This window comes from Mirounga angustirostris, unplaced genomic scaffold, assembly GCF_029215605.1.
Source record: "Mirounga angustirostris isolate CCGP_5_RB_7025 unplaced genomic scaffold, mMirAng1.0.hap1 SCAF_4, whole genome shotgun sequence".
Classification (NCBI taxonomy): Eukaryota; Metazoa; Chordata; class Mammalia; order Carnivora; family Phocidae; genus Mirounga; species Mirounga angustirostris.
The window spans coordinates 50,867,132-50,883,593 of NW_026991712.1; positions in this window are offsets into that span (position 1 = coordinate 50,867,132).

Here is a 16,462-nt window from a genome sequence, read left to right on the forward strand (position 1 = left end):
CCACATTAAGAGAACTCTACTCCTTTCTCCACACCTGCACCCCTTTATTTTTGAATTTGGCTGCAAAAGCCTAATATGATTTGGAGAAGACCTCAAGTAATGTTTCTATCCAAGTGGTATGGATGTCCAGAGTTCTTCATTTCTGATCAGATAATGAAATGTAGACCCCACTGACACTCAGAGGATTGGGTGGGCATTGACATTTACAAAGTATGTTTCCTATATTATCAAATCCTTGGGGGTATATGTCAATAGTCCCTGGGAGGTCAAATGGAATACTCTAAGGAATAGAGGCCTGATCCCAATTGGAATCAAGAATTTCCTCTGTATCACAGGTTGAGAAATATAATTTAGCCAGAATATAACCCCCAAAATACTAAACATTATTCAAACAATCTTTGATCTAAGGTATTGGGCAGTTTCTGAACAAGGCTATTTGTCTTATAAAGCCATACTATGATGACATATGACTGGCACATTCAAAGAATAAAATAAAAGATCTACAAGGCAGAAAAGCTATAGAGTGTGCAGGGTGGATATAAAAGCTGAGATATTGGAGCCAGGGATAAAGACTATGTGGATATAGGTGAGACTATGATGGCCTTGAACAAGTACACAAAAGGGAAGAAAAAAAATGAAAAGAATATATTGAAGAAAGTTTTGGTAACCTTGGGCAAGGGAAATGGATCATCTCAGAAATGGGAGTAAAGGGATAAAGAAAAAACTTGGATATTTTCCATGAAAGTCTGTGAGATAAAGACTTAAAATTATTACCCATTGTAAATAAAAGTGTTAAAGGTCACAGAGACAGGGAGTAGAGTGTCCATAAGGAAATGGTTAAAATGATAAACCGTGTGAGTTTCAGTCTTTTCGGGGAGACAGGTAGATTGGTGTGTCCAAAGCAGATGTTGACTGGGTTATTAGTTATTTTTTTATTCTAGATAGAAAGTGGAAAGTATAGAATAATGGTGAGGTAAAAATTAAAGCTATTGGGACAAGTAGTTGGGAAAGGAAGTGCACAACTGATTTATAGAGTTTTGCATAAAGTAGATATAGATATGTGTATATACATATATGTTTTTAGACTCTATTAACACTTTAATTATTTTAACTATAATTCTGTTAGAAAGTATGCTTTGTTTTTTTTTAATTCTTATTTTATAATATGGTATGTATAGTTAGTATGTCCAAATTAAATACATGGATTTTTTTTTTTAAGATTTTATTTATTTATTTGACAGAGAGAGACACAGCGAGAGAGGGAACACAAGCAGGGGGAGTGGGAGAGGGAGAAGCAGGCTCGCCGTTGAGCAGGGAGCCCGATGTGGGGCTCGATCCCAGGACCCTGGGATCATGACCCGAGCTGAAGGCAGACACTTAACGACTGAGCCACCCAGGCGCCCCAAATACATGGATTTTTTTTAAAAAATCCAGTCTCTTTTTAAAATTCCAAATATTTGAGCCAGACTGGTTAAAGCTCAATATTTCTCTGAGTGGAATATTCATCATTTTCGTGGCGGGGTCCAATAGTTTACAGCTCTATATGATATCAGCAGTCCACATACACACTTTGTTTATTTGATAGTTATTGAAGTACATACTTCATGTCTTCTTTTAGCAATAAACTTCCTAGAAAGAGTTTCATCCTGTTTTCCCCATGTCTCCTACATGTTTGGCATTCAAAATTCATTAATTGTTTCACAAAGGAATCAAATAACTGAAATGCCGAAGGGTTTGTGAAAGTGGTCCATTAGAGATGCAGATTTAATGTGTATTGCTGTAGTAAAGCTGAAAAATATGTGAGCCATGAGCAGCCCACAGTAATTGTCCAGCTTATTGGTTTCAAAAGCTAGTGTGCAAAAAGGAAAGCAGAGATGCAGAAGTAAAAAATACTGTAAATACCTGTGTTTTTGTTCTTTCGATTTGAGTTTTTGGCACTCAAAAACTTTTGGCAAATTTTTGTTCTTTTTTGGCAAAATTTTGTCAGCTTCTAAATTTTCCTTTCTGCCTAAGTTCCACTGGGTTGCTGTCAACTGCAATGAAAGACTCCTGAATAATACATCATGTCTCAATTGAAGGAAGTCCTCCAGGTATTGTTAAAATATATGTTAGAAAGTGATGAATTCCAAAGAACAACTGTCGTTAAGAACTTTGCATTGGCAATATGCAGGAAAGAAATCAGCATCCCTTAATACCTGGTACCATAAAATGTTTATTCTGGCCTCACCATGAATATATTACATAAGCAGATTTTTTTATATCTTTATGTATTACTCTCCTGAAAAGTCCATCAAATAGACTTAGCAGTTTTTGTTTTTGTTTTTGTTTTTTTTAAAGATTTTTTATTTATTTATTTGAGAGAGAGAGAGAGAATGAGAGACAGAGAGCACGAGAGGGAAGGGGATCAGAGGGAGAAGCAGACCCCCTGCTGAGCGGGGAGCCCGACGTGGGACTCGATCCCGGGACTCCGGGATCATGACCTGAGCTGAAGGCAGTCGCTTAACCAACTGAGCCACCCAGGCGCCCAACAAAATCAGTTTTACTATAAGATACATCATTTGTAAAGTAAAGTAATATACATATATTATTTTTAAATATAATGAACATTTACATGCCTATCTCCCAACCTGAGAAATATTATTTATCAATACTTTGAAGCTCTCTCTGTGCCTTTCTATAAACAATCTCTTCTAACTTAAATCCTACCCTCAGATGAAAATTACCATGGATTTTTGGTTAATCGTTCCTTTGTCTTTCCTTGTAATTTACCACATACATGGTAAATGAAATATATTATTAAATTTTGCCTGCTTATGATTTTATAAAATCATTTCTAAAATGGAATCATAGTATTCAGTCATTTAAAATAAAAAGGGAAACCTTGGGGCGCCTGGGTGGCTCAGTCGTTAAGCGTCTGCCTTCAGCTCAGGTCATGATCCCAGGATCCTGGGATCAAGCCCCGCATCGGGTTCCCTGCTTGGCGGGGAGCCTGCTTCTCCCTCTCCCACTCCCCCTGCTTGTGTTCCCTCTCTCACTGTCTCTCTCTGTCAAATAAATAAATAAATAAAATATTTTTAAAAAAGAAAAGGGAAATCTTACCATTTGTGACAACATGGATGGACCTTGAGGCTGTCAGCTAAGTGAAATAAGTGAGAGAGAAAAAGACAAATACCATATGATCTAACTTACGTGTGGAACCTAAAAACAAACAAATAAACCCAAATTCACAGATACACAGAACAGATCGGTGGTTGCCAGAGGTGTGGGTTGGGGCTGGGTGAAATGGGTGAAGGTGGTCAAAAGGTATAAATTTTCAGTTTAAAACAGATAAATCATGGGAATATAATGTGCAGCATGGTGAAAAAACTAACATAAAATATATCATAATCATAGCATGTAAATTCTTCTTTGGCCTGCTTTTATCATTTAACATCATGTTCTCGAGATTCAGTCCTACAATTGTAGTTCATCCTGCTTTCCAAATACAAATTATTTATTCATCTCTTTGATAATTGATGTTTTTGGACTCATTCTAGTTTCTTCATATTAAAAATAGTGCTGCAATGAAATACTCTTGAACATGTTTCCTTGAGTATATGTATAATATTATCTTGGGTGTGTTCACCAAGGAGCAGAATTGCTGGGACAGAGGTTGTGCACATCTTTAAGGCAATCCTGCAGAACCAAATCGCTTTCCAATAAGGTTGAATCAGTTTACACTCCTCATCTGCAGAGTATAAAAATCCCTGTTACTCCGTTTCATTGCATAACATTTATTATTGTCTTCAAATGTTTGCCAGTGGGAACAGAATATTATTTCAGGTACTTTTAATTTTATTGTCTCTGAAAATAATGGGGCTAAACATACTTTCTCATATTTATGGAAAATTCATCTTTCCTTTTCTGTAAAATGCCTATTCATATCTTCTACTTTTCTATTAAATTGTCTTTTTTTTTCCTTATGGATTTCAAAGTATTCTTTATATAATACAAATACTTTTTATGATTATATGTGTTATAAATATCTTTTCCAGAAATGTAGTTTGTCTCTTCAGTTTCTGTAAGGTACCATTGGACTAAGCACAGTTCATATATTTAAATGTAGTTTATCAGTTTTTCTTTCCACTTTTTCTGGACTTGTTTAAAAAGTTCTTTCCTACCTCTAAGTCATAAGGATAATCTCTTATATGTTTTTTTTTTAAGATTTATTTATTTGAGAGAGAGAGTGTGGGGGGGTGGAGGGCAGAGGGGCAGAGGGAGAGGGGGAGAGAGAGAATCTTAAGCATACTCCCTGCCAAGTTGGGAGCCTGATGCAGGGCTCAATACCACAATCCTGAGATCATGACCTGAGCCGTAATCAAGAGTCAGAGGCTTAACCAACTGAGCCACCCAGGTGCCCCTCTCCTACATGGTTTTTAAAAGTTTTCATACCTTGGCTTTTAACATTTATGTTTATAACCTGTCAGAAACAAATTTTATGTATTATAGTGTAGTACAAATCTCATTTCACTTTTCTCCATACAGATAAACAGTTTTCCAGCATCATATACTGGATAGTCCTTTTACCCACTGATCTCCAGTACAAGCTCTTCTATGTTGCAATTCTTTAAAAATCAAGGGTGCCTGCATGGGGGAGTCAGTTAAGCATCTGACCCTTGGTTTTGGCTCAGGTCATGATCTCAGAGTCATGCCTCACAATGGGCTCCACACTCAGTGTGGAGTCTTCTTGAGTTTCTCTCTCCCTCTCCTCTACCCATCCCCACCCTGCACACCCTCTCTCTCTCTCTCAAATAAAATAAATAAATCTTTAAAAAAACATAGCATGTGTGTTTGAGGTTTCTATTATATTGCATTTGCAAATGTGTTTCTTCTTCTGTCAAAACCACAATGCCTTTGTTACTCTAACTTAATAATCACTCAATATAAGCTATGACTTAGGTTCATTGTCCCAAAGAATATCTTTTTTTTTTATTTTGTTTTTTAAGATTTTATTTATTTGCGAGAGAGAGAATGAGAGACAGAGAGCATGAGAGGGAGGAGGGTCAGAGGGAGAAGCAGACTCCCTGCTGAGCAGGGAGCCCAATGTGGGACTCGATCCTGGGACTCCAGGATCATGACCTGAACCGAAGGCAGTCGCTTAACCAACTGAGCCACCCAGGCGCCCTGTCCCAAAGAATATCTTAACTCTTCTTGGTCTTCTTTTATTTTCATGTCAACTCTCTAATTAGCTTGTCACATTCCTCAGCCACACCCGAAGAAAAGTGTGTTCAGATCCTTATTGGAATTGTATTAATTAGAATTGAATTTACTGAGAATTGACATTGCTTAAGTATAGCATTTTCCCATTAATGAACTTTATTTATCTGTTATTTATTTATTTATTTATTTATTTATTTATATGTCAATGCCTTTCAATAAATATTAATCAATTCCTACTAAAGGTTTTTCACATTTTTAGTTTGATTTATTTCTGTGTCTTATTTTTTGTTTGGATTTAAATTTTAAATTTTAGGGCGCCTGGGTGGCTCAGATGGGTAAGCGTCTGCCTTCGGCTCAGGTCTTGATCCCGGCATCCTGGGATCAAGTCCCGCATCGGGCTCCCTGCTCCTTGGGAGCCTGCTTCTCCCTCTGCCTCTCTCTCTCTCTCTTTCTCATGAATAAATAAAAATCTTTAAAAAAACAATTTTAATTTTATATTAAATTTTTAACTGTTTTTAACTATTGTTGTATAAAACTGTGATAGATTTTTTTGGTGTGTGCTGGTGAATTCATTGCCTCTCCAATTTTTTCACTGCCTCTTAATTTGTAGCAATACCCTAGGCTATGTGCCTCATAGAAAACTATTTCTGAGGCATCATTAAATGCAGGTGTGGGCATGGTACCATTTCTCCAAGGTTAGTTATGAACAATTAGTGGAAATGTGGCACAGAGTTCCCAGGTAGTCTCTTTGTTATGAAGAGGTTAACCCTTCTCCCACTTTCTCTTATTCCTGAATTCTGAACTTTGGACTCAATGACTGGATGTTCAACAACCACTGAACCGTGAAGTAACTTCAGTCTGGAAGCTTCCCACTAAAGATGGCAGAGGGAAAAATTGGACAGAACATGAGCTTCTGATAATACTGGAGCTTCTACACTTGCCTGCAAAACCTACCTCCACCCTTCTTTTATATGTGAGAATAAGTCCAATCTCCGTTTTTCCCAGGATGAAATTCTTAACTCTTACACCAATGGATTTTAATTGTACTAGTATCTGCACTAAGAAGAAAAGTCTGTAAGTATGACTAAAGTCAGAAGAAAAACATGAAACAAATACATTTTTTGTTAAATTACAAAAGTAATTGCCAAATAATAAAAAATTAGCAGACTTAGTTTTCTAAAATAGCTCCATTTATGAAATTGGCTTAATTCAAAAAAGTACCATTAAATGCAAAAATGACTGGGACACGATGAGTTGTTTTCTACAGAATCTCAACCAATAGTAAGAAGATTTCCCCTATGTTTTTATTATTGTTTATACTAACCCTAAAACTCTAAAAATCAAGTTGAGACTTTAGCTATTTTACTTCTCTTAAGGGAAAACCTGTGTTTGTTATCAGCTAGCAGCAATGAAACCATTTCTTTGTCAAGAGACATTTGCCATTTTTAAAGCTGTACAATATGAAGCATCATTATAAAATGAAGCATTCAAGTGTTGATGATCTGTTTCCTCTCTATTGACAACTAAGAAAGGCTAAAGTTGTGCAGCCGTTACATTCCCATGATGCATGTACTTTTACCTTTATACAAACTAGGCAACTATTTATTCCTTTTGGTATGCATAGGCTCAGAAGACAGGCACAAAATAACGTTCCAGAAACATTATTTGAATTTTTTTTTTTTTTATAGAATCTCCTCTCCCTAACGCTCACTGGTTTGAGAAAGAAAAATAAATGGATGATTCATGAAGGTTAAACATTGCCAGCTGATACTTTTTACTGGCTGCAGATGGAGCAGTTTCTTTTTAAAAGCAAAGTTCAAGTCTTCATACAAACAACAATTAGAAAAGTTAATGAGTCTCATTTTATTTAAACAATTTTAGTTCAGCTGTGAGAAGCTCAACCACTGAGTATGTTAAGAGACAACTGTATCTAATTATATGTTGGTTTCAAAGAGGGCAGCTGAATGTACTCAATTTTCCAGCATTAAATTTGTTTATACAGACTTTCAGCACACTTCTTACCACCTTCTGGCTTTCCTACTATGTTTTTTATATTTATTACTTTCCTAGACCATCTCTCAGATTTATTTATTATTTCAAGAAATATGCATCACCTGACTACTATGTGCTAAATACAGATAAAGCTCAGAAACATAAATTTACAGTAGAGTGTTCAGTGATGAAAGACTTGAAAATCAGTGTATCATTTGAGTATCACTGCTATTAGAAGTACACAAAGTGATCAGAGTAAGTCATGATTTTTATAGTGTCAACAGAATATGTATCAGAGGTAAGTATAGCATACTTCTAGATATTTTATGATGCTTCCGGAAATTTGAGAAATTAATCTGCCATTCAATCATTAAAAACAATGTATTCCTAACAGAAATTTATAAGAAGACATGGAGAAGTGAAAACAATTTGATCTTAAAATGATTTGGCTGAAGTTTTCCTATATAGGTCAAATTTTGCTTTCATTAAAGTATATAGATCTCTTTTATGGTATATGATAAAGTATGTTTAGAAAACTATAATTTTCGGGTGCCTGGGTGGCTCAGTTGGTTAAGCAACTGCCTTCGGCTCAGGTCATGATCCCAGGGTCCTGGGATCGAGTCCCGCATCGGGCTCCCTGCTCTGTGGGGAGCCTGCTTCTCCCTCTCCCACTCCCCCTGCTTGTGTTCCCTCTCTCTCTCTCTGTCTCTCTCTGTCAAATAAATAAATAAAATCTTTAAAAAAAAAGAAAACTATAATTTTCGACTACTTGGAAATATTTTTCTACGTTGTAAAAAGTCTAATGAAAAGTATGGAATGAAGTTTTGTTTTATATCAAATATACCAAATGTAACTATTAATACAGCAAATGTTAAACGGCATTAATGAGCCCACCTAAATTTTATGTTATAAATACAAAGTAACAAACACAGAATGCAGCTGTTCCAAAGATGTTTTGGAAAGATCCAGATTTTCTGGAGAAAAAAAATACATATGTTTAATAACTAAGTGGGAAAAAAAAAACAGGAGCTGTCAGGGGCAGAGGGCTTTGTAATAATTACTAAAACTCTGATAGCTCAAGGTTTGTTTATTTTCTTACGGGGAAATCACCCAGGAATTCAACTAATCGTTGCTTCAAAATCACTGATTGATGGGTCAAATCTTACAAGAAAGTCAACTTCTTAATCCATTAACACGTTGGTCTTGAATATTTCATAAATTAGAGATCTCAGACACTGAAAACAATTCATTATTTTTCCCTAATTAAGAAACACCTTTCTAATTTTCACAGAATTTGAGATTTACAAGAATCTACAAAAATAACAAGTGTTGATGAGGATATGGAGAAATAGGAACCCTTGTGCTCTGCTGGTGGGAATGTAAATTGGTACAGCCACTATGGAAAACAGTATGGAGGGTTCTCAAAAGATTAAAAATAGAACTACTATATGATCTAGCTATTCCCTTTCTGGGTATTTATCCAAAAAAAAACAAAAAACAAAACAAAGCAAAACAACCAAACAAAAAAACCACCAAGCCAATGAAATATAGGCACCACTTTGTTCACTGCAGTATCCTTAACAGTAGCCAAGATAAGGAAGCAAAGTAAGTGTCCACTAAAAGATGACCGGATGAATGGATACACGGATAAAGAATGCGTGTCTATATACACATACATATGTGATGAATATATATGTGTATATATGCACACAGTATATATGTTTACACACTCACACAATGGAATATTACTCAGCCATTAAAAAGAATGGAATCTTGCCATTTGCAACAACACGGATGGACTTAGAGAGTATTATGTTAAGTGAAACAAGCCAGACAGAAAAAGAAAAATACTGCATCATTTCATTTATACATATACAGCATTTGGCAGGAGGTTGTTTCCTCATAAAGACCTCCATTGCTCTTGCCTTGAGTTTGTAGTCTTGGGTATGGGCCTTTGTTTCTACACAGTCATATTTATAATGTTGCCCCAAATTCCTAATTCATTATACCTTGATTTGTTTACCTAAAAAGTATGATACCCCTAGACTCTTTCTAGGACTGCTCCACTGAATTGTCACAGCCCAAGCCACTCCCTTGCTGTTTCCTCTACTCTTAAATACTGTGCTATCTTTAATCTGTCCATCTGCCAGATTGTAAAATACTTCCCTAGCCTCTAATATATGTTTCTATCCCTATTCTGAATGATTTGTACTGCAGAATATTCTTGAATTCTTTTAAATGGCAACCTTATTTCTTGGTTCTATTAAAGGTCATACTCATTCAGTATGAGTTCTGTTCTGTCTTTTGATTTTTGCCCTGGTGATCCTAGCTCAGCTCATATTCCTCAGAACTATTCCCTTACTCAGATGTTGAAAGAAAAATCATTTCCACTTTTTAGTATCTGTCAGCAGCCCACATCAGCCTAAAACACATCTGTGGGTTAGCAAACACATAGAGGGCAAAGACTCTGAGTTACAGGAACCAAGAACACTTGATCATTTAATGTAAATCAATACTTACTAAAAATCCATTATGCTCAAGACACTTTACTAGGCACCTGTTATGTCAGATAATTGATTTATCTCAATTTATTGTCCCTTTAGTAAATAATAGGTTTCAAGATCATTTTTAAAATGTACAGCATGCAGGGATGTTGATCTACCCAACTACCTAGAACGTATCTACCTACCAAAGAGAGTTAGTATTATACCTGATACTTTTGCACTTTAAAAGCTATAAAAGTTCAAAAAGAGTTGCCACATGCAAAATATTTTAAACAATTCATGATGTTGAATGTTAACAATGGCTTTGCTCTGTCATCTCCAGGAAGCTGAGGATATAAATAATGTAATATATGAGAAAATGTTGTGTATTACAATTATTTCTAACATTTAACTAAATGGAAAATAGCAATAATAAAACATTCAGGATTGGGGGTAGAGTTGAGGGAAAGATTTTTACTTTGAATTTGTGTTAACTAAATATTTTAAATAGTATTTTGTTTTAATTATTATTTAGCAAATGACATACTACAATGAAAAGAAAACCAAGCAGTAAATTCTTGATAATTACTTTTTTTGAAAGCATAAAGAATTGACAATGTACACTATAAATACTTAAAAAAGAAAGCTAAAAGAAGAGTATTACAGCAGGTCAAAATTCCATTAACCCCTCTTCTATCCTTCCTTTTTCTTGCCTTTTTTTTTTTTAAGATTATAAATTATAGTGAAACTTTCTATGGCTTTTATTCTGTATTTATCACTGTTTCTCCTTTGGTCTTTACCACCCATACTAAAACTATATTTTCGATTCATTTTTTGTATAAGTTCATTAGCATGGTTAGGATGATTTTGTATTTCATAGCTTTGAGGGTAAAATAACAATTCCAGTAAATTCTCTGTAAAACTCTAAAGTTACATGTTTATGACCACAGAGCTAATTTGTTGCTTTAGTTCTCCAGCCAGTTGCTTATCTCTTGTTTTCTTTCTAACACAATTTTTTATCTTGGCTGTATTTGTTTTTAACAGTTTTTTCTTTTTTGTTATTTTCCACACCACTTTTGAGCCATATCTCAATTTAAACCTTAAGACTGAGCCTAGATTCTCTCTCCCCCTCTTCCTCTCCCCCTCCCCCCCTCAAGTAAATAAATAAATCTTAAAAAAAGAAAATAAAAGGGGCACCTGGGTGGTTCAACTGGTTGAGCATCTGACTCTTGATTTCAGCTCAGGTCATGATCTCAGGGTGCTGGGATCCTGCCTCAGGTTCTGCACTCAGGGGAGGGGGAGGTCTGCTTGAGATTCCCTCTCTCCCTCTCCCTTTGTTCCTCCCCCAACCACTCTCTCTATCTAAAATAAACAAATATTAAAAAAAAAAAAAGACTGAGTCTAGATTATCCATCTCTCTTAACCTTACCTTTTATTCAACTTCACTTGAAAGCATATGTCTACCCTGATTCCATGTCCAATTATAAGAGAATTATTAGAAATTACCTTATTATTCAATCTCAATGAATCTTCTATATTTACTCCTTAATGAATCATTCTTATGCTTAAAAATTTTAATTCATTTAATTTACATTATGGGTATTAAATGTAATAATATATTCAGCCAACAAATATTGGAATACCATGTCTGAAACGGGGCTTGATGCTCTGGTGTTTACAGTCAAAGGAGGAAGGCAGACTTGAGGCAAACAAATATACAAGCTACTAGACTGTAATAAATGCTATTACCAGAAATAAAAATATTACCAAAAATATTTTTGGGGCAGAGATGGAACAATTTAAATTGGAGAATATGATGCTTAAGATGAGGAACTGAAAACACAGTTATTCATGCAAATCTGTAGAGAGGTTGAGACATGTGAGAAAAAAATTCCAGGGGAAGGGAATAAATCATTTGAAGTTCTTGGAGGTAGTGCACAGCTTAGAGGTCTAGAAGGCCTGAAATAAGAGTAGATCCTAAGCATAACTAAGTGGTGGAGTGGAGGGAGATGAGTTTGGAGGGGTAGCAAAGGCTGGATCATAAATTCCCTTGAAGACTCAGGTAAGAAAAGTGTGTCTCATTAATTGCAAGGGGAAATCTTTTAGAGAGACAGAAAGATGCAGAGGAGAAGAGGGAGAGAATCTTCAGACAGACTCCCTGCTGAGCCAGGGTGCCTGATTCTGGATTCAATCTCACCACCCATGAGATCAGGATCTGAGTTGAAACCAAGAGTCATACACTTAACCGACTGAACCACCCAGGTGCCCCTCTTTGAAGGTTTTTAAAGAGGAGTGTTTCTCTCTTCTCTCTTTCCTCTCTTCTTTCATTCATTTATTCCTTCCTTCTCTTTACTTACCTAACAGATATTGAGTGTATATAGTCAATTAGTCACAATTTTCTGTCCTTGTGAAGCCGTTAGTGGTTGGTTCAGTGGATCTTTTTTGAGAGTACAATTATCGATATCCTATCATTATATAATTAGTTTTCTACTCAAATTGATGATAGAACTCTTAACAACATCAACTCTTGAATTAAAATCACTCTGTAACACCAAGCATCTCACTTTCTATAGACAACTAATTTTGTTGGTCTGTGGAGAGGAGGAGTTTGAATATGCTACACCTTATATAAGTGAGTTTCCCTCTGATGTTTGAAGTCAGAAGTCACATGAAAATGGACTGTCCTTAAAAGCCAGAAAAATGAGGTGTGGAGGGCAAACAACTAACCATATCCTCTCTAGAGCATTTTCTTGTCTGTTCCAGTACCTGGAATATAGCTCAGCCCCCTATTAGTTAGAGGTGAATTGTGTCCCAAATGCTAAAATGACCTACAAAGTCATGTCAAGCTTGGTAAGAGAGTGAATTATTAGTTGGAGATAAAGCATTAGCTTTAGGCAGGAAAACATGAAAATTAATCTTCAACCTATCCTTCAAGGAAAAGTAATTAAAGCAAAATAATGAATGAAAAAGTACTGTAAATCTACATTAGAAATCTCTCTCTCTCTCTCCCTCTCTGTCTTTCTCATACACATACATGCACAGTACAAATAAATTTAGTGAAAACAGAATTGGTAAAAATGATGCTTGAAATTCCTTCTTCCAAACAATGAAACCATTCTTGTTAACCAAAGACTTGTGTCAGCACCCAAAATACAATCTTAAAAATGAATAGAATCCCTGAAGAGAAAAAACAACTAGAGCAACTGATGCTATTTAAGCTTTAATTAAAGCCACACTCATTAAAACGATGAATCAAATTGCCTCTTCTAGTCTTGGAGAAAGAATGAAACTGAATCCCACTAGGATTCTGAATTTCACAGCCAGCCTAATTGTAAGGAGAAGCACTCACTCAGGAAGTCTTCCTAGAGAAATGAGGGTGCTCACTAAAATCAGAGAAAATGTCCATATGGAGCTATCGGATACTAACATTCTTTTCTAATTGTAACATTTTATATTTTCTCTGGAAAAGAAAAATCAAATATTTAATGACATTACAAATATATTAGCTTTATTAAATGAAAATTAATGGTAAGAAACCATTCTCTGTGCTAATGCAAAGTGAAGTTCTCAGAAGAAATGCATTTTTTAAGTCACCTCAATCTCATCTTCTTTTCTTTGCCCTTCAATTAAATTTTATTTCAAAAGACAACCATATTTCCTCTATGTTTATTTTCTTAAAGTATTAGATTTATAACAGATTTAAGAGCAACCAAAAATTAGGGTTTTGATAAAAAGAAACATTTTCTCAAACATATAGCAAGAAATGAAAATACAATCTGAAGAAATCAAGAAATACTGAATAAAAGGTAAACGGAAATCTGTGATTACTGATTATGAGGTAGGCAAGAATAAAGCCAACGTTTGCTGCCTCTTGTATTTACACTTGCCTAAGCCATAGGCCTCCCTATGTGACCTACCATTCCATCCCATAATTTACTCGTTTTGTATTTCAGATCACTTTCCTTGTTTGTTCATTCAAGTATCTATCACCACTAATCCTAAGCATGATTCTCATTACACATTCATACTGAAGCCTCTATATTCAAATACTTTGCCACACTACAATTGGGATCTTTCTAAGAACAACCTCTTAACTTCTTTACATCTTTTAGTTAAAACAACTTCTTGCTAACCCACCAAAAGTCTTCTGCTATTGTCTGTAACAGCTGACATGCTTTTATGTTAGTAAGACAAGCTGTATTTCTAAATGCATTAGGGAACTTACAGACTTTTTAAAATGTTTTAAATTAGTCTCCTTTTACTTCTTTTTTTTTCTTTTGCTTCTTAATTTCTTCCTTATTGTTATGCATGTCAGTCATCTTAATTAGCAAAGAGTAATACCAGTTCCCACATGCTTCTTTCAAATACCTTTTAACTTATTTAATATTTCACATTATTTAATTCTTAATTTAGCATGATTGCAATTGTATAAACTAACCAATGTCGATAGGGTTTTGTGAGAAAATAGAAACTTTCTTTTATATTTCTAATAGTTACTTTAAAAGAATTTTCAGTTTTAGAAAAAGGTCGTATTTTTTATAGCTCCACATTATTAAGAGAAATACTTTACAATCTTCAAAACTTGTCTTTATAAGCTTCTTAACTCTCCTTAATTGTAATTGAATTTATTCTTACCTGTATTATACCTCCCCTCAAATTTTGTATGGGAATATTAAATGGGTAAAAAATAGATGAGAATTTCCTATTCAGTGGACATTTTGTAAAAATATAATAGTCATAAAAATATCATAATTTGCATCATTTATATCATTTGCAAAACTTTTTATGGGAAATTTTTACAACAAATATAAATAGAATAATAGTTGTGATCTACCTTTAAATGCAAAATCTTCCCATAATTTAAATGTAACTATCATTTGAGCCGGGTGTTCATTAGTACAATATGCATATTTAGCTTCTTTACATTTTCTTGTGTCTTAATTGCCATGGTTTCTCTTTTAAAAGAATAGAATGAATAACGAGCTTTTGTGTACAATTACCTTTCATGCAACTTGTCATGGTAAGACACAATTATTTTAAATTAATTACGGAAAGGGCCGCTATAAATTAATGAAAAGCCTTTTTTATTGAAGTTTTAAAGTCATTGTATGTCTAACATGCATATGCAAATATATAGTATGGCAGATAATTTTATCTAAATGCTAATGATTTGTTAATACACTGAAGTCCCACTTGTCTTCTATAACAAAGAGATAGTTCATATATAACTAGCCAATTGTTTTTATCTAAATGTCCTTAATATATTTTACTTCCCTAAGTGGGAAAATATTTCTCCTCTAGTTTTTGTTTACACTATTAATTTGCTTCATACATACTTTATTCAAATAGAGTTCAAAGATGAATGTAAATGTAGCTCAGCTAAATTTTCCTTTAAGACAAAACAGCCTCCACCACTTTACCAAAAGTCTTCTGCAATGTTGGTAGCAGACGACAAACTTTTCCAGTTGTAGAACAAGCTCTGTTTCTAAGAGCGTTAAAAAGACTTAGACACTGGGCCCCTGGGTGGCTCAGATGGTTAAGCGTCTGCCTTCGACTCACGTCATGATCCCAGCGTCCTGGGATCGAGTCCCGCATTGGGCTTCCCGCTCCTTGGGAGCCCGCTTCTCCCTCTGCCTCTCTCTCTCTCATGAATAAATAAAATCTTAAAAAAAAAAAAAAAGACTTAGACACTTTCTCTCATAGTGTGAAGAAAACATACGCTCTTCTGAGTCAAGACGTAATTTCAAGTCTCCCTGGGAATATTGTGCCAAGTCATGCTCTTTTCTTGCACATACGCTTTATCTTGGCTACTACATAGACTCAAAGCCTTTGCGTTTAGATTTTTCAACATTAAGCTAAAAGGAAAAATTAGAGATAACACTAGTCACCATTACTCTTACTTATTGGAACTCTATGATATTTGTGCCAGTTCTAGTTAGAAAATGCCTACACTGTGTAATCCCACAGTAGGAATAATATCTCCTATATCTGATAAATACTCTCTAATTATAAGGTTCATTCCAGCCTTCTCCTGAGCAAGTTGCTTGAGTCAGGTATTCAAATTCATACATATAATCTGAATTGTTAAAAGTGCTATTAACAGACTATTTTGATGGGTATTTTTCTGTTTTTTTATTAAAGTATGAATTCCCGGGAAACTCAAACTTTTAAATTACTTTAATTGAAATTTTATCTATTTAAATTGCATTTAGTCAACATGCATTTATTAAATATTTATTATATTCTAAGCTCTGATCTTCATGCTAGAAAATACAATAATTAACTCAGAGATGTAGCCATTATGCTCTTCCTAGTCTATAATGGAATATTTGCAATTTATTTTAATAAAGGCTATAATATTCATAAAGAGGTATGAGAGCAGGGAAGAGAGACTATTTAACTCCCTCATGGGAAAGCTTCAAAAAATAAGTGATGTTAGAACTAGGCCTTGAAAAGTGAGTAGAATTCTGCTATGGTAAAAGATATCTTGGGTGACAAGGAGAGCATGGTTAGAATACGGTGTGAAAGTGGAATCTTAGGCTACTGGGGTCAGATTGTAATGGGCATTGTATGAGTTAAGGTGGTTTGGGCTGCAAGAGACAAACATCATTTATTATCTCAGTAAATAAAAGGTCTGCAACAGGTGTTTCAGGGTTGGTTTAAGGGGCTCAGTGATGTAAATAAGGACCCAGAGTCTTGCCATCTGTCCCCACCCTGCCATCTTGAGTGTGTTGAGAACGTCTCTGCTCATGGTTGTGAGATGGCTGCATTAGCTCCAAGCCCCAGAT